This window comes from Nannospalax galili, unplaced genomic scaffold (assembly GCF_000622305.1).
Source record: "Nannospalax galili isolate Female #2095 unplaced genomic scaffold, S.galili_v1.0 scaffold553, whole genome shotgun sequence".
Lineage (NCBI taxonomy): Eukaryota > Metazoa > Chordata > Mammalia > Rodentia > Spalacidae > Nannospalax > Nannospalax galili.
Genome location: NW_008336313.1, coordinates 784,611 through 804,557, shown reverse-complemented (window position 1 = coordinate 804,557; position 19,947 = coordinate 784,611). Strand labels below are relative to the sequence as shown.

The window sequence follows — 19,947 nt, the reverse complement described above, 5'->3', positions numbered from 1 at the left end:
TGTAGCCCCAGCTGTCCTGGAACTCACTATGTAGACCAGGCTGGCCTTGAACTCACAGAGACCCATCTGCCTCTGCCTCCAAAGTGCTGGGATTAAAGGCGTGTGCCACCACACCTGGCTAATTAATATCTTTTTATTTTCACTAGTATAAACAGAAGCTCATTGATGAAATAATAAACACTGTCTCAAGTCCAAAGATTAAAACTTCTGAATGAAAATTCACACTTTTTCCTTAAACATCGCTTGTCCCACTTGTGTCAAATTTGGAGTTCTAATATTGCCTGATACTGTGGTATTTCTTCTAACAGAAAACTTCGATCAGTGGCCAAGTTTCTAATTTTTGCTGTCCAGCCATTTTTCTTGCTGTTGTTCTCTCAGCCCACACATTTCAGGCTGCTCAATGGGTCTGTGATAAACTTCCCAGAGGAAGGGACTTTCTTACTCATTGTTTGTCTTATACTTCAGCTTGTGCTCATTTTACTAAATAAAAATATGCCCCAAAGATGCCCTCATGTTCGGCTACTCAAACTCCTTGACAGACCCTTCTTGCCAGTGGTTCCGTGGTGTGTGCCATCCTGAGATATGTGCATCAGGCCAGTAGATCTCAGGCTCTTCGTGTTGACTCTAGATGCTTGGAAGACCATCTGCAGACTCTTGTTTTTTTCTGAATCCTAATTTCTAGTAACTAGTTCAGAGAACTTTAAAAAATATTGTATCTGGCCGGGCGTGGTGGCACATGCCTTTAATCCCAGCACTTGGGAGGCAGAGGCAGGCAGATCTCTGTCAATTCAAGGCCAGCCTGGTCTGCATAACAAGTTCCAGGCCAGCTGGGGCTACAGGGAGAACCTGTCTCAAAATGCCAAAAAAAAAAAAAAATTGTATCTAACATTTATACATGCGTATAATATGTTTTGATCAGATCCACCCCATTACTTCCCTTCCAATTCTCTTCCTATCCTCCCGCCCAACCTCATATTCTCTTTTTAAAAAGTATCCAGCTGAGTCTATTTAATGCTGATTATATGTGCATGGATGTGGGACCATCTCCTGAAATGTGAATAGCATCTCAGGACACCTGTTCCTGAAAACTGACTCTCCCTCCCCCAGCAGATTTCAAGTGTCAGTAGCTCCTTAGCTAGTGCTGGGACTCCGAGAGCACCTCCCACGGTCATGCTGGGAGTTTTGACTGGCTTGACCTCCTGAAGGTCTTGTGCATGCAGTCCGAGCCTCTGTGAATTCACATGTGAACTGTGCTGTCACGTCCAGCAAACATCGTTTTGCTGAAGAAGTAGACTCCCTCAGACTCTCACAGTCTTTCCCACCTCCTCTTTGGCAATGACTACTGGGTCTTGGAGGGAAGATTTATAATGTAGATGTCTCATGGACATTCTTATTCTCTACATGTTTTCCTCTTGTGGGTCTCTGAATTAATCACAGTCTACTGGAAAAAACAAGTTTCTCTGCTGACAGTTGAGAGAGGCACTAATTTGTTGGTACAATGATGGGTGATCAGGAGTCAATTTATTATTATGCCTGTTTAGCAGAATAATAGTAGTAGATTCTCCCCCTAGGGCCTAGGGCCTAGCCAGGCACATGGTTTGGGCCCAGTTAATGGTACCAGGAATGGCTTCCCTTGAGTGGAGTGGACTTTAAGTTCAATCAGAAAGTGGTTGGTTAGTGACATAACATTTGTGCTCTTACTACACTAGTGGGCATAACTTGCCAGACCGGTCGTTATTGGGTTCCCAGCTGGCTAAGGCTGTTGTTGACTGTTCTCCCCAGGTAGCATGCATAAGAACCTTCCATGTCTATGAAGGATAGTCAGTAGGAACGAAGCTTTTAGGTCTGTGTCACCTTGATTTCTCCATGTACTGTGACTCAAGTGTGTTGTATCTTCAGCACTACAATCTCACCATAACATTCTGGAAGGTAACCAAGAGAAATGGCAACACTCGTAATGTTTGAGGAGAGTCTATGGGACATTGACCAACAACTCAAAAGCAAGTAACCCACACCAGGGACGGGGCTTATTATTTGGTATTTGATATGGTTTCTGGGGGAGGCATTTTTCCCTATCATAGGTTAACTCCACTTAGATCCCTTTTATATAGGTATATGTGTATATTTTGGAAACCTTCTACATTGGTGTGCTTCCATATGACTTTCTCAAAGGCTTTAGTGTTAGCAATCCTCCCCCTTACCTTTCCTTACCCCTCTACCTTTCCCTCCCAGTCTCTCCCATTTAACCCTTCCTGTTCCATTATTCCTCTTTCCCCTTAATACCACCTACATTCTACCCCCACTTTTCTTGAAGTCCCCCTGTGGCCCTTTGCTTGTTTCTTACCATCTATGGGTACTCCAATTTAAACATACATATATAGAATTCAAAGAATCCACATATGAGAGAGAACGTGTGGTCTTAGTCTTCCTGGGGATGGGTTACCTCACTCAAAATGATTATTCTCAGCTCCAGCCATTTACTAGTTCATTTCCTTTTTCTTTATAGCTGAATAATATTCCATTGTGTGTATATATATATATATACATATATCACATTTTTCATTCTTTCATTCACTGACAGACGTCTAGGTTGTTCCCATTTCCTGGCTATTGTTAATAGAGCAGCAATGAACATGGATGAACAGGTGTCTCTGTAGCAGGATACAGAGTCCTTTGGGACTCTGGAACAGCTTCTTCATGTGGTCGATCTATTTCTATCTTTTTGAGGAACATCCACATGATTTCCATAGTGGCTTCACCAAATTGCACTCCCACTGGCAGCGAATAAATGTTCTCCTTTCCCCACATCCAGGTCAGCATTTGGTGTCATTTGACTTTTTTTTAGACCTTAGCCATTCTGACTTGGGTAAGATGAAATATCAAAAAGTTTTTATTTATATTTCCCTAATGACAAGAATGTTGAACAGTTTTTAAATATCTCTAAGCCATCTGTATTTCTTCTTTGGAAAACTCCCTGTTTAGTTCAATGCCTCATTTTTTTATTGGGTTGTTTGGGTTTTGTTTTGCACTTGATGTTTAGTTTTTTGAATTGTGTATTTTAGACATCAACCCTGTATCAGATGGTCAAATTTTTCCCATTCTGTAGGCTGCCTCTTAACTTGAATGGTGGTGTCCTTTGCTATATAGAAGCTTCTTAGTGTCATGAGGTCTCATTTGTCAGTTGTCGGTCTTAATACCTGTTCTTTGAGGTCATGTCCAGAAAGTCTTTCCCTGTGCCTATGAGTTGCATTGTGTTCCCTACTTTCTCCTCTAAGAGATTCAGGGTCTCAGGTCTTGGAGTTGAGTTTTGTGCAGGGTGAGAGCTATGTCTCTGTTTTCGTTCTTCTACAGGTAGCTATCCACTTTGACCAGCATGATTTGTTGAAAAGGTTGTCTTTTCTAAAATGTGTATTTTTGACTGCTTTGTAAAAACTGAGGTGACTGTAGGGTTATGGGATTGTATGTGGGTTCTCAATTCTATTCCACTGATCAGTGTGCCTGTTTTCATGCCTGTGCCATGCTGTTTTTATTACTGTAGTTCTGGAGCATAACTTGAAATCAGGGATGGTGATACCTCTATCAGTGTTTTTATTGTTCAGTATTGTTTTGGCTACAATGGGTCTTTTTGTTGTTTCCATATGAATTTGGAAATCGCTTTAATTTCTGTGAAGAATTGCATTAAAACTTGGATGGGATTGCACTGAATCTCTAGATTGAGTTTGGTAGAATGGCCGTTTTCACAATATTAATCCTACCAATCCATGAGCATGGGAAGTCTTTCCATCCTCTGGTTTCTTCTTTAATTTTTTTCTTCAGTGTTCTATGGTTTTCACTGTGTAAGTATTTTACTCCATTAGGGTTATCCCAAGATATTATTCTGAAGCTGCTGTGACTGGGATTGTTTTCCTGGTTTCCTTCTCAGTAATTTTTGTTGTTGGTATACAAGAAAGCTGCTAAATTTTATGTGCTAATTTTGCATCCTGCTACTTTGTTAAATGTTATCAGCTGTAGGAGTTTTCTGGTCATCTTTGCACTTTTTATGTATAGACTCATATCATCTGAAAATATTGTAGCTAAGACTTCAAGCACTGTGTTGAACAGGAGGGGAGAGAGTGAAAATCTTTGTTTAATGCTAATGTTAGTGGAACTGCTTTGAGTTTTCCTCCATTTCACATGATGTTAGCTGTGGGCTTCTGTATATTGCCTTTATTATGTAATGATTTGTTCCCTGTATCCCTATGTTCTTCATATCTTACATCATAAAGGGATGTTGGATTTTGTCAAAGGCCTTTTCTGCTTGTAATGAGATGACCATGGGGTTTCTATCCTTGAATCCATTTATGTGATGGGTTATGTTATTGATTTACATATGTTGAACCATCCCTACATTTCTGAGATGAAGCGAACTTGATTGTGGTAGATGATCTTTTTGATGTGTTCTTGAACTCTTTTTTTTCTACATCTTCATTTCTAGTAATTAGCTCTGAGACCTTTTATTAAATCACTGAGCACCACATGCACTAATAATGATAACTACTTTAAATGTGTAAGGAAGCTCTGACTGTTTTCACATGTAAATAAAGAGTTGAAAAGGTTTTCTCAAAGCCACACCACTGGTACACTTTTGATCTGACACATTTAACCCAGACTTTTCTGGGTCAAATTTGTCATCTTTCAACCATTCCTTTAAGCCTCAGAGCCTATAATTGAGTAAGTGCTCTCTGAAGAGTTCTTGGAATGAAGATGAAGAAAGAGGATAGCTAACAAGAGTTCAAAAGGGACGGTGTGGTTACTACTAGTCAGAACTGTAGAGAGTGCCTTCTGAACAGATAGGAGACAGGTAAGTCAGACCCAAGTATTATGACGAGATTGTGCTAGGTGGAATGAGCCACATGAAAAGAATTCTAGGAGAGAGGTACACAAATGAATATGGAAATGTATTCATGAGCATCTAGGAACTTAGCAGAAATCAAATATAAGAGCAGGCAAAGGAAGGAACACAGTGAGTGGAATGAAATAGCCAAACTCTTCCATCCTGCCCCCAGTCCTCCACCCTGCTCTAGTGATTCCTTCCTTCCTACTCCCATCCCTCACCACCTTGCCTCCCTCTCCACCCTTCCATCATCCCCTCCCCTCAGCCCCGGTACCCATTTTCTTCCACCCCAAGCCTCAATTTGCTCATGTCTCCTTATAGCACTCTCAGAGGCAATGATGAGTATGTTTTAGGGATAAAAATTGGTCTCAAATGAAGATTTTTGTAAAGCTTAGCAAAACCAAGAAAGAGCCTGAGTGTAGGTCACCAGGATCAAGCTATCCAGGTACCAAATGTAGTGTGTCCAACTTTTTGCAAGATAATTTTTCCAAAGGAAAATTTGATAGGTCTTTTTGTAAAGCAACATCTCATCCCTTAAGCACAAGAGAAATAAAATGACCATTCAGAGTATACATGCCCCTACATTCTTTACCCCTTGCCTTTAGCATGAGGCCCAAAAGTTGACTGATGCTGGTATCTTTATTTATCAATGTCTCTTAGCTAAGGATGCTAGTACAGGGTTTCCCACCGAAGGTTATGTTTCCAGATGGCTCACAAATTAGGTTAAATAAAATTGAGTCATTCTTTCCTTTTAATGAGCCTTCAGTGCTGAATGCTTTTAACTTACCTGATAGTCTCCTTGAGTTGTTACATTCTAAACCTTAAACTAAACAGGACTAGAACAGGAACATTGGTTTATAGCAAAGACTAGAAGCCTTTAAAGTAGAGAGAGCTTTAGAGCCAAAGGCCTGACTTCAGGCTTCTTTTGACATGTGTTGGCTGAGCAGATCTGGTTTCTTGTATCATCCTATCCCCGTTCCTTTACTCATGATTCCCTCCCTTGTAACCATGGGAATAAGGGGTGGTTTTACCAATATTATGAAAGTACTTGGTGAAGTATATAAATGGTTATGAAATATAAGTCAGAATAATACATTAATCATGAAACATTAATAGGACTAAATTACATCACTGGAAACATTTTCTTCAGTTAGAATGTTAAAGAAAAACAAATGGAATCAGGCCAACTTAGGACTCAAAGGAATGTCTTCTTGTGGGGAAGTAGCATGCACAACATAACACAACAACAGCCCAGCATCACATCTTTGTGCATTCCTGTATCGCTTGTTACCCCACCAACCAGCCTGTCCTGTGGTCCAAGTTTGTAAATCAAGCTGTCCTTTAGTTCTGTGCTGGAGCTCAACTGCCTCCAAAACCTCAGCTGCCTCTGTACATGTAATCTCATCCCTCATCATCACCAGCTTAGAATGACAGTACTTATCCTGTGAAGACTTTAATGGCTCAAGTGGGCTGGATGCCATGACTCCAGATACATGTATGTGTGTGTCCCTATCATTATACAAAGCTCTCTCAGACTGACAAATGAATCTTTTCCATTGTTTTCCCAGTTGTTAGCGGAGTACCCAACACATATCAAAGTGTAGAATAAGCAACTCTATCAATAGATTTGGCACTTAGGATAGCCCTGTAATATGTTATGGAAAGAGTAACATATATGCAAGTATTGACAGATGGTGTCTCCTCTCTTTCATTTTAAAATGGAAAAACATATTATTAGTAAAGCACAAAGATGGAAAAGACTTTAAATGGGATTGCTATAAAGAAACTGACTGTTAAAGGGGGCAAATACCTTGACTGATATATTCATGTGCTTACAAATAAGCAGCACTTTATGACTCTGAAATTTGATCACCATCACCCTATAAACTTGCTATTGACATGGCAATGAGTTCCACATATTTATGTCCATTCCTACTTCTCTCCTGCGCTCAGGGCTCCATCTGCATGTTCAAACATCACCATTGGCTGTCTGCTGGCAAATCAAGTTTCAAAAATCCAGAACTAAATTGAAGATTATCCATTCTAGTTATTCTTTCTACAACCTCCTCCATCTTAGTGAGTGGCAACTCCATTCATCCAGGTACTCAGCCAGAAACTTCAACATCACCTTCAACCTCTTCCTCTTTTCATCTCCAAACACACTCTATCTTCAATTCACATTCACGAATTTTGAAATCAGGCCACTTCTTATCACTCTACTGTTACCTTGTCATTGCACGGCTCCTCTACGTGTTGACAAAAACCTACAATAACTTACTTTTCAAACTTGGTTCATGTTTTATTCACAAAATCCAGGTATCTTTTCGTGTTGCATAATGCCCACCTTGAATTCCTTACATCCGTGATATACTGTCTGCTCAGGCTGTCAGAAGAAAATGCCCTAGACTGAAGGATTAACAAGTAGACATTCCATTGTTTCCTCACAATTCTGGAAGCATAGTCAAAGTGTCAGAAAATCTGGTTTGGAGAGGTCTTCCTTGCTGACTTGTGGTCCTCACAGCATTCCTCCTGTGCACGCTCCCAAAGAGAAAAGCCACGCTCCGAGTCCATTCCTTTTCTTACAAAGGACAGTAGTCCTGTGGGATTATAGTGCCATTCTATGACCTCATCCAACCTCATTACTTTCCTAAGGAACTATTTCTTAAAACAATCACATTGGGGACTGAGATTCAACATAAGAATTTGGATGAGGGACTGGAAAGTTGACTCAGAGGTTAAGAGCACTTCATGCTCTTCTAGAGTTTGATTCCCAGCATCCAAGTCAAGGGACTTACTACTGTCTGTACCTCCAATTTTAGGAGGTACAACACACTCTTCTGGTCTCCATGGGTATACACACACGTACACACACACCACACACACACACACACACACACACACACAAAACCACACACACGGCATACATTCACATAGGCACACACAAGCACACATATACATAAATAAAATTTTATTTTAAAAATCTTCTAAAAAAAAGAATTTTTTGGAAAACAAAATTCAGTTGCTAGCACAAATTCCCCTCTGGTCCACAGCAACCTGTCCTTACCTCCATCCACTGCTTCATTTTATGACTGAGCTCCATTTAAATCCTTTTACACACCCAACACACTCCTGTCCCAGAGATACTGTACCAATTCAGTTTTCTACCTGTCAAGGACTGTCTCCTTGACACCTGCATGGCTGACCCCTCTGACCTTCAGGTTTCTGCTCAAATGACCAATGTTGGCTTGGTGAGATCTCACTTGCTGATTGTTTATCCTTTGGCCACTTGAAACAGCACATCTGCCTCTTCCCAACCCTCCAGTGTACCTAGCTTTGTTGTCTCTTAAGCGTTCCTGTTACCTACAATTACATTATTGAGTTACTCATTGCTATTCTCCACCCCAGTTGACAAAGAAGGGAATTTATTCCTTTCATGTATGTGTTTTGCTGACACACAGAATATGCACAATAAAGAGTTATTGAAAGGACTTTCTTTCATATTCATTATCATATTTCAGCCTCAAACCTCCAGGAGCTTAGGATAGGTATTTCTTGTATTTTGGCAGAGGAGGACAGTACTATTTCTAAGGGTTATATTTCATATATATATATATATATAGTGGTAATTTCAGTTTTGGGTGAATAATATTGGTTAACAGATATGCAAACTTGTTTCTCTTTGGTCCTTGGAGTAATCCTAAAGATTATCTATCGTTATCCCCATTTTAACACGGTTATGCCTTAGAATGGTGCGGCAGTTTGCCAAAGTGAACCTTGCTGAAGTGACAGCCTAGACGTGAACTCTAATCTGACTTCACAGAGCTGGTTTTTAATCTGTGATTATAGCTCACAGCCTTTCACTGATGCATGCCAGGTGCTGTGGTAAAGCTGTCATGGACACTGAGAGGTATGTGTCTCTACTACCCTAATTCCAAGAGTGAGATCACTGAGGTTCTGAGAGGTCAGTGATCAGGTCATACTCAGCTGACTGAAAAGTATGTCCCATGCTATCTTTCTCCCTCGAAGAACCAGGTCTTCACGCTAGGACTTCCTCCTCCCCACTGCCTACCTTTGAGCACCAACTGCCTTAGTTAACCTAAGGTTCAGGTTGCCGAGACCTGGCACAACCTTAAGTTTATAGTTGGTATTCGGCTCTCACTATATGTTTGTGAAACATTCTGGCTGATAAGGCAGATTAATATGTTCATTGAAAATACTGACAACAGTTACATGATGTAATTATTTTCAAAAGGTTGAACAGTCTTTTCTGGGTTAAGTCGGCTTCTTTGTTCCTGTTCTTTTTCTTCTTAGATACCTGGAAAACTGTATATTTTGCTCAGCCTCTCCCTCTACCTCTAATGACTTACTTAGCTTAGGTTCAGTAGTAAGAGAATGAGAACTGAATCTATTTTTCAGACTTTTGTCAGTGGACCCTATTCTGGGTACCTACTACAATTGTGAGAACCAAGCATTTATTTACAGTAGAGATTGTTGGGTTGAGCCAGGGAGATTACTAAAAGATGTTACAGTACCAGGCTAGAAAACATGGAGGGGCTCCTAGACTGCTCACGGTGCCCCTCCCCTCTCAGTGGGGAGCTCATTCAGACACCTACCGTCAGGACTCTACCCTCCTCCATCCTCTGCAGCCTGCCACACAGTAGGCCACTGCTTCTCAAAGTCTGGACTGCAGGACCAGTAACAGCATCACCTGTGTGCATTTCAGATCGTCAACACTTCATGCTCCACCCTAGACCCACTCAGTCAGAAACTGTGAAGGTGGAACCGAGTCTTCTGATTTCACAGGCCTTCCAGGCGATCTCATGCATGATTAATCTGAAGAACACTGTGTCAGGAGAACAGTCACCTAGCGCCCAACTCCTCACAGCCCCGCAAGCACTGGACACCAAAGACACCTGCAGCTCCTCCCCAACTCTTGAGCTGCAGCCACACTAAAGCAGACAGAGAGCCTGGCCAGGGGTAACTTCACCCGTAGCTTTGAGTTAAGAGTCAGGCAGCATGTTTAAATAGAGAGCACACAGATAAGGCACATTTATGGGTAATTGCCATCTGCTTTCAGAAGAGTCTCATCACTAACCTTTCCCATTTTGACCATATCTTTACTCTTGTCTAATACCACACAATGAGAACAGTTGTTTAATTGAGTACATTCTATTTGTTTTAAATTTTTTTCAAATCCACTTGCTACCTTTGAAACAAGTAGTACTAGACCTCCTATCGAAGTCCAGCTTCTCCAGGACTGGTTCTTTTAACCTTTTCTTCTTTATAATTCTGCATTTCTAAACAACAAACTTATGCCACTATTTCTGGGATTTCATGCTTTGTCTCTTGAAGTCCTCTTGCCGGAAGTGGGAAGGTAATTCTCTGATGCTTCTGTTCCCCTGTTGACCCTCTTAGCATTCTCCTGCCCCCTCTGCCTGACTCTTCCACCTGCTGGATTCCACTGGTGAACTGGTGAACTTATTGTTGACATCCAAACACCTAATCACCCCATCCTAGACATTTGGGACACAAGTCCCTCCTGGCTGCTTAGTGACTACCAATCTTCCTTTCAGGTAGAAGAACACAATGTGGTTAGTCCTGGTTCCATGTTAACAGGAAGTCCGCTTGTGTTAAATACATACCCAAACTAGCTTTTAAACAGCACTTTGTTTTAGTAACTATGTATTAGTAATTTATAGTAGAATGGTAATTACATTGTAATATATTTTCATAAATTATCACTTTCAATTGATAGATACTTCAAATTATATAGATAGATGTAATTGAAATGCAATCTGAATGCTACAATTTATAAAATTCCCACTTCCCCATTCTCTCATTTTAGGGTATGTTAAGAATGTCTTAGGTTCAAACAGTGATACTAATAATCACATTGTTTTAAAGGCATGTAGCTTCCTGAACTCTTACATGTCTGAGGGGTTATTCCAAACATTTACATGTAGAAAACACTTAATTCTCTCAACCACTGTTAGTTCAGCATGTTCTGGTTCTGATGCCATTATACAGGTGAGAAGACTGAGTCACAGAAAAGTTGAATAATTTGCACCAAGTTCCACACCCAGCTATGCAGTACCACTGTAAACTCTCTGTTATAATAACCCCTTATGAGGCTAGAAGAATGGCTCTGTGGTTACAAGCACTGGCTTCTCTTGCACAGAACCAGGGTTCAGTTCCCAGAACCCACATGGCAGCTAGCAATCATTGTTAACTCCAGTTCCAAGAGCTCCAACACCCTCTTCCACCCTTCTTGGGCAATGTACACATGTGGTGCACTTACATACATTCAGACAAAGCATTCGTTACACATAAAATAAAAATAAGGGTTCGACTCCCAGCACCCACATGGCAGCTAACAACTCCAGTCCCAGGGGATCCGACGGCCTCTTCTGACCTCCGCAGGACACGGGTGCACTTATCTACATGCAGGCAATACATGCATACACATAAAATAAAATAATAAAATTTTTAAAAAGTAGAAAATAAAATAAATTTTAAAAATTTAAAAAACAACTCCTTTGGACTAGAGAGATGGCTCAGCAATTAAGAGCACTGGCTTCTCTTGTAGAGGACCTGGGTTCGATTGCCAGCACCCACACGCCAGCTAACAACCATGCATAATTCTAGTTCTAGGGGAATCTGACACCTTCTTCTGACCTCCAAGGGCATTGCATGACATGGGTGCACTTACACACATGTAGGCAATACACTCATGCACATTAAATAAACAAATTTTTTTTAAAGTTAAAAAAAAAAAAACCCTTATGTGTCCATAGGTTCTTTAGAAGCTGCCTCATCCTTGAGCCGTAGAGCAGGTCTGAAGTTTACTGTGGTCCTGAAACCCCTCATGTCTCATAGCCACCTCCTGTTTGCTGAAGTCTGCTCCTTCAGAAGTTCACGGTGAAACTGTGTTGGACATCAGTCTATGGAGCTTCGCTGGCAGAGAACTCAGGTGTCTCCTGATTGATCCTGCTCAGTCTACCAGAGGCCTCGTGTCTTGGCTGAGTGGTGCAGGTGAGGAAGCAGAAAAACCCAGACTCCTTTGTCCTTGCTGTCTTGGGCTGCTGATTTCTCTTTGAGGTACATTTACTGGCTCAACGTCATGTTCATCTGAGTTTGTCTAATTCTATCTCACCCATTCTAAAGCTTCACAAGGTAATAATTCTGTTATTTCAGTATTTATTTTACATACTGTTAATATTTAATTTTGAAAGATTGTAATTTATAAAATAAAAATATCAAGGAAACTCAAGTATTTAACATAAGTAAAATAACAAAAAGTAAGTATACTACAATCATTGTGGAAAGTATAAATGTATTATAAATTGGCACATGAACGTTATTAAGGTAAATATACCAGCTATAAACCAAATAGCACATAAATTAGGAAACTGGAATTAATTATAAAAGTTGAAAATCAAGATGTGATTTGCTCTGCTCAAAACTGTGCTAGCTAAAAAAGTAAAGTGGGTCAATGACATCACTGGGTTGTAAACATACATTCTTGCAAGCTTTTCTTGGTACTGTAAAAGCATTCTTGTAACTTTTTGACTAGTCAGAATGACATAGGGATAGTTAAAAGGTAGCTCCAAATATTTTCCTGTAATTCATCTTCAATCATGTGTGTGCCCATGTTTGACACAAGTTGTCACTATATAATCTTTCTATACCATCTAGGTTGATTTGGAACTCACTCTGAATCCCAGACTGGCCTCGAACTCCTTAGAGAATCCATCTTCCTTACATCAGCCTCCAGAGTGCTGGGATTACAGGAACACAGCACCACACTCAATTTATTTGACAGCTTTGAGGTGTTCTTTTGTGAACTACCCCCTCCTCCCATGCTCATCCCAGTAAGGACTCTTGATTGTACTGATAAGGGACTATATTTCTTACCATCCCATGTCATCACATTCATAGTCTACTTTCTCAGTCTTTATATTTTTTATTTATTTAAGTTTTTATGTGTATGTGTGTGTTGCCTGCATGTATATACATTCCCCCTGGGTGTATAAGGCCCACAGAGAAGAAGGTGTTAGATTCCCCAGAACGGGAGTTACAGGTGGTTGTTATGGGTGCTAGGAACCAAAACCACGTCCTCTGCAAGAACAGCCAATGCTCTTAACCACTGAGCCCTCTCTCCTGGCCAGAGATTCTTTGAACTTCAGTGATAAGTGTACAGTCAATAGAAGCCTTGTGAACTGCTGTAGACTTGGACCTGTCTAGACTTGCAGACTTTGTATCAATTTGTCTTTCCACATCATTTACATTATTAAATTATTTATCTTGCTCTACAGATATTAACTCAAATTTCAGGGTTTTTTTCCTTTCTTTTTATCAGTTTTTTATTGAGTTGTGCATTTCATATATTATACCTCAATCAAATTTAGAATCCCTCCCAACCCTCCATAGCCCCCCACCAGATTTCAGGTATTCTGTCATATATGTTAAGTCCTATCCTGTCAAGCATTTGTATCCAGATGTCCCTTGGTGCAAGTTCATCCACTGGCATCTAGTCAGCCTATCCAGAGTCACTCCTTTAAAGAGTGACTACTTTTAAGAGAGAGGAGATCTACTCTCCCTCACCCCACAGTAATCATTTGCTAATAGTTTCTTGACTAGGGTTGGAGCCTGTTGCCCATTTCCCCCATTCTATGCTGGGTTTTTGTCTGATTGTGTCAGCATGGGTCTTGCACATTCTGTCACCATTGTTGCAAGTTCATGAGCAACTTCCCAGAGGCCTGAAAGCCTCTGTTTCCTTATGTTCATGCATCAACCATGGCTCTTAGAATCTTTCTGTTCTCTCTTCCTCAATAGTCCCTGAGCCATGGGTGGATGAGGTTTAGTATCACAGTCCTATCTAGGAACATGAACTCTACAGTCTCTTATTCTCTAAAACTTAGCCAGTCGCGGCCTTCCACATGTATCACACTCTTGTTGTATGAGGAATTTTTGCTGTTGAGAGTTGAGAGATATATTAGTATTCTCCCTACCTCCTGTTCTGCTCTGTTCCATGAGCCTTAGGAGTAGAGGTTTCACTCTAGATGTGTCACTTAGGGCTGGGTGTTTCTCAGATATATATTCTCTGCTTGTGACCAGTTATGGAACCCTATAATAACCTCGATCTGTTGCAAAAAAGAAGCTTCTTTGATGAGTGATAGACAGTATATTTGTCTTTAAATATAAGGATCCATATTGAGCATACAGTAAGAAATTTCATTTGTCTAGAGATATGACAGAGATAGGGTTTTCTCTGGGATTTATGACCTCTCTAGCTTTATGTATTTGGCATAAAGTGCCACCCATGAGTTCCCTCCCATTGAGAGTTTTAAGTTCAATTAGATGGCTGTTGATTACCCACTAGATAAAACTGCCACTACTGAATGAATAGAGAGAGTTTGCTGTGCCAGTAGTTGTGGTTATTGAGCTTTATAGCTGAGCTGGACACTGATTGATTTTTCTCTTTTAGCAGTTTGCATAGTTATCCTCTGGAACTATGAGAGCTAGTCTTCAGGGAGAAGACTTCTAGGTCAGTTCCAGCTCCATTGCTCGAAGTCCAATGTCCCAAGTATGTCCTGTCTTCAGCAATAGGGTCTTACCTTCAAATTGTTGGAGGTAATCAAAGGCTCTGGCAATAGCTTATGTTATTTTGGGAGTCTCTTGGACTACCCTGACCAATAACTCAAAAGGCGGTTTCTCCTGTCTGGCACTATATTTCTTGCTATGTAGCCTTCAGGTTTGCACATACAATCATGTTCAGATATTGCATGTGTATTTTTCAGGGGGGGGGGGTTGAGTTAAAACATTTCCCTTTGGCTTTTTTAGATTCAGATTTTTTTTTAATTATAATAACATACCAAAACATCTATGACTGTACCAATACTTTAAAAAATAGCAGCGTACAAGGCAATGCCACATCTGGTCATCCTTTCTCCTTCCTGCCTTGTAGATGACCCAGCACATTTTGAATGCAGGGCTCTACTTTCTCACAGATAGGGAAAATGGTAGTGAGGCAAGACAATCAGCTTACAAGCATAAAGCTTGCCGGGGGCTCGCACTGAGGTCTGAGCTCAGGTCTTCAGATTCTGAAGGCAGTAACTTTTACCACGTCTTGCTCCCGTTTATAAAGTACAGCCCAAGTTATCTATATGAGGTGAAACAAATGGCCAGCATTTTTTCTCAGTAGAAAGCATCCCTTAGGGTAGCGTGAAGAGACAATTTCCTAAGGTGAGAGTTGTCATACACCTGAATGAGCTCTTGAGGCAGGTTATAAAATTTCCTCTTCCGTCATTCTTGAAAATGAGGGCTTTTAAATTTTACACAAGTTGCCAATGACCTCTCAAGGTCTCACGCGCCGCAGTGCTGTGGGTCTAAAACAGCTCGGGACAACTGAGTCAGGATTCAGTGCCCCTGATATTGGCTTGCCTGTTCGGCATCTTATTAATGAAGCATCTGGATGACAGAACTGAGTGACTTTTTTCCCTCTTGTCTCCGAACCTCATGTCCTCCCAGACTACAGTGCCATTATCAGCATCCAGGTGGAAGGCAGAGCTCGGGAAATTGGAAATAATCTTGGTTGTCTTTCCTCTATTTGCTTCTTTCATCTTTTTTCTGTTTAATAAGCACAAAGTAAATACAGAATTGATTGTTTTATTCTGAAATGTTATGAACATTAAGCTCTTAGTATTATCATGGGTATGCATTTCATTTGAACTCCAAGGAGCACTAATGTAATTTTCCAGAGAGAAAAAAAGAAAAACAAAACCAAGGTTTATAATGCAATGATGATTTTGCTACAGTGGCTCTAGAAGGCCTCCCTCTGGCAGGTCCAATGTTTCCAAATGCATTCAGGTTCTTTGGCCTGTAAAGACGACCTTGATGTAGTGGCAGAGCTAAATCCTGAGCAAGTGGGCAGCACTCCAAAAGATCTGAGGCTGAATGCATAAGTTTCTATCATTTGTCAGTCACCTACTGTATCCCATATTCTGTGTGGGCTCTGGACACAGCTGTCCTTATTTAATCCACATCTATTCCCACCAACGAATTCATAGAATTCCACTTTGCTTATAGCCCATTGCAATTCAGAGTAGCTGAATATCTTGTCCTGAGTCATCTAACCAGTAACTGACAGCATTGGGCTTTGAATCAGGGGTGACTGGTTCCTGAACTCGGGCTCTGCCCAGCACAGCATGTTGTCCCAACACTGTTGCTGTGGCCAGTAGCCTTGTAGGATACTGGGTACAGGAACTTCTCACGGAATGGAGGGACTGTCAGTCTGAGCTTACACTTGGTGAGTCTTTCCTTTAACTTGGTTGTCTGCCAGAATTCTGTTTACTTTCCTCTAAGTGAGCTGCTCAGTTTGTTTCTTTAGAGAAACTCTGGTATATCCTCTTTACTTCACTGATCAGCAGCAACTAGCTGTATTTAGCCCACTTGCTCACTAGTTTGAGGATTTGAAGACAGGTTCTCAGTTGAAAAGTTACTGGTCTGAGGATCATGGAAAGGGAGATAAATAGACTGGGAGAAGGGAGATTAGAACACCATTACCATATGACAGAAAGAATAAACAGTATGCCAGGGGACTCCCCCAGTTAATTTTGCCTAGAAAAATCTGGACAACCTTACAGAGGGGTACTACTAGAGATAAGTCTTATAGATGTTTGTGCTGGGCTGAAATGTGCTCCCTCCAAATTCATATGTTGGTGCCCTAAATTCAGGTACCCAAGAACATGATGGAATTTGGAGATAGGACCTTTAAAGAAGTAATTAAGTAAGGCAAATGAGGTTATACGGGTGAGCCCGAATCCACTCTGCCTGCTGAAGACTGGACACGACAAGAGACACTGGATGAGCATACACACAGAAGGTCAGATGGTGGCCATCTGTAGGGCAAAGAAAAATGCCCCAGGAGAAGCCAACCCTTTTGACAACTTGATCTTGATGTGCATTACCAACCTTCAGTTCTGTAAGAAAATAGAGTTCTGTGTTCAAGCCACCCAACCTGTCACCTTTCCTTATGGAAGATTTAGCGAACTGGAAATATGTGTCAAGACCCTTCCTCCTTCCCTTTCTTATTTAAGCTGTCTGAGCCCCTAGATGGTCCTCCCTTGACACCTGTCACTCTTTTCTCTGTCCTCCCCACCTCCATGAAGCACAACAGTACTCGGACCTTCTCCCGTTCCTCTCATTAGTAGTAGGGAATGAGGTTTTCATGTGAATGACTTAGCCAGGGGTCCCATGGAATCCACATCAGTTTATAAATATTGATACTGACAGGGCACAACTAGCTCCTGGCCATTTATAAGAAATATATGTGTTTCTGGCATATTCTTTATAATCTTTTCTTAAGTAAACTCAGAATTTCTACAACATTTGACGGTAAGCGTGTCACTCTTGCGTAATATAATATAGAGCTGAAAACTGTTTATAAGAATTGTATGTGCATCTGAAGATTTAATTACTTCTATAATTTTGTGCATTTTTACACATTTATGTTTTTAATCAAAGATTTAAAATTTGTAAGAACTGGGTGAAAGTAGAGAATGCCAAGGAGACAAGTGAGGAGAGATCAAACAGACTGCTAATTAAGTTACTATGCGTTCCGTGCTTGGAACAGCCCTGGACCCGTGGTAGACACAATGTAAGGTAGACTTAATTATTGCTTTGAGACAAAAGTGAAACTCTCAGAAGAACAAAGACCTTCAGAAAATATTGAAGAAAGAGTAAAAACTGAAAATGAAAAGAATAAAACTTTGTAAAACTAATTTGATAAGAATGCCAGATAAACTAGCTAATAAACTACAACATACAGAAAACAAATAAATACAGGTTGTATGTGCGGGAGCCACAGGAAGAAATATTTGATAGTGAGGAAAGCAGATTCTTTAGTGTGACTTTACAGCACACACGCTTAAAAAAACAAGCCAGGCATGGTGGTCTTACTCAGTCCCAGCAACTTAGGAGGCAGAGGTAGGCAGATCTCTGTGAGATCTAGGCTAGCCTGGTCTCCATAGCGAGTTCTAGGCTAGCTGGGGCTACAGAAAGACCCTGTCTCAAAAAAAAAAAAAAACAGATTTCTGAGCGGCTAATATACAGATCATATACAACCAAATAATGTTAAGTGTTTTATGAATTTTCAATTTGCCTATTTCATTCCCAACAGACAATGAGTTTCCTAGGTAAAGAACTTGGATCTGATCCTACCCACTTCATTTTTTTCAGCATCCACTGGTCCAATACCTAATACTGAGTGGCTGCTCAACAAACAGGTGATGAATGGAACAGAGACATGCTGAAGGGTGGGATGAATGGCTGAAGTTAAGGTTGAGATGGGAAAGGGTGGGCAGCAGCTCCCTGAGATGCCCGCAGTGCCTGCCATATTCCTGTCTGTATCTGAGCTGCCCAGTCCCTTGTGTCTTCTGACTGTGGCTTCTGCCTGACCTCTAAAATTAATAGCTAACACTTGTGTGGCACAGTACACTCTATAAATGCTTCCCTCCCTGTCAGTGCATTGATTTTGAACTTAAAACATCCCTGAAGTGGTAGGCAAAGGAAGAGTTATTTTATCTCTGTACAAATAAGGAACCTGAAGCGTAGAGAGATGGTGTCTTGCTCAAGGTCACACATGCAATACATGTTAGATTCACATCTCACTTTCAAATTATCTCCAAGTCAGGCATTATTTTCAGATTACCATACACTGTGGTACACAAATGAGATGACTATCTCCACTCTGAGGGGGTGTTACACCTCTTCTAGGAGACAGCAGTTGAACTTGGGTCTGTAGCCATCGGTACTGAGCATCCTCTGCTAGGATGACAAAGACGTAGTAGAAGGAGCAATAGCCTTGGAGCTCTACTCAGACTGAGACCTAGGGACAGGCTTTGTCACCTGAGTTCTCTTAGGTCCCGTGCTCCTGGCGCTATTAGACAAACCATATAACACATCTTTATCTGAATTTTTCATAGTTTATATCCTGGGCAGGGGAAAAAGTAACTTACAAAGGCGAACACCCAGTGCCCCACAAAAGGTGATCACCCCGTGCCCGCTTCCGCTCTGTGGCTCAGCGACCCGCTGGTCCAGATCGCTTCCAGACCCACCCACAGTCTCTGTTTCGCCTGTGGCTGTGGGCCCACACTCTGGCCCCAGGTTGGTAAATGCCCCTTCTCAAGACCACACAGGCGTCACACCGATCGCTCCAGCTCCAACTCTCCTCGCTCCACAGCTAACTATCCGCAGCTCCCTCTCGGTGCCAAACTCTCTGGAGTCAATTCTCCGCAGCAGGCCCTGCCCCTCGGAGGAACAAGTATCCCTCGGGACACAGGCTTGTACAGGCAAAAGAACTAAAAGGCCCACTGCCCCTACCTGCCCTCCTCCTTACCTACAGGCAGAATACTAGGAAGGCCCCCTAAGCTGGCCACCTAATCTAACGACAAGTGGACCTTGAACTTCCCAGCGTCATTACTGTGGGAATACCCTGCTGTGGTGTATGAGCATCCGCTTCTAAGGCAGGACGGCACAAAGGAAGTTTCAGCCTAACCAGTCACCCTCGATGGCTCCGTGGGCCCTCTTCACTCACCCCATGCTCTGGTGCTGGGGAGCTGGCACTTAGAGTTCTATGCATCTAAATGCCTTCACATTTACTAGCTAATTAACTACCACAATCATCCTCTGTAGTGAGAATAGTCAGCCCCTAATAATAGATGCAGAAATTTAGGCCACCAGAATTTGAGATCCATAAAACAGTCAGCAAAAGGCAAATATCTCACTGCCCTTGTATCTAGAGGGTCCAATAGGAGGGCATTAACCATCTCTTTAGAAACCTTCACTAGTCCCTTACTGCCCCACAAGTACAGCCTCCTGAACACTCCCCCAAGAAGTGCTTTCCCTTCCCAACACAGAGCCCTAGAAGAGAAGTCAGCATGAGGCACCAGTGAGCCTCACAGCACAGGAAGAAGAAATGGGTAGCATATTGAGCTTTACATAGAGTTAATAGTCTGCTTTAAACTAATATCCTTTCTTTAGATTGTTTAGCACACTATGTTAGGTATTAAATG

The 19,947-nt window shown here is 41.4% G+C and overlaps 1 pseudogene; it reads right to left on the bottom strand.

Annotated features, from left to right (window-relative positions):
* Positions 1-295: 295 nt before the first annotated feature.
* On the bottom strand, positions 296-574 carry LOC108490719 (annotated as a pseudogene).
* Positions 575-19,947: the final 19,373 nt, after the last annotated feature.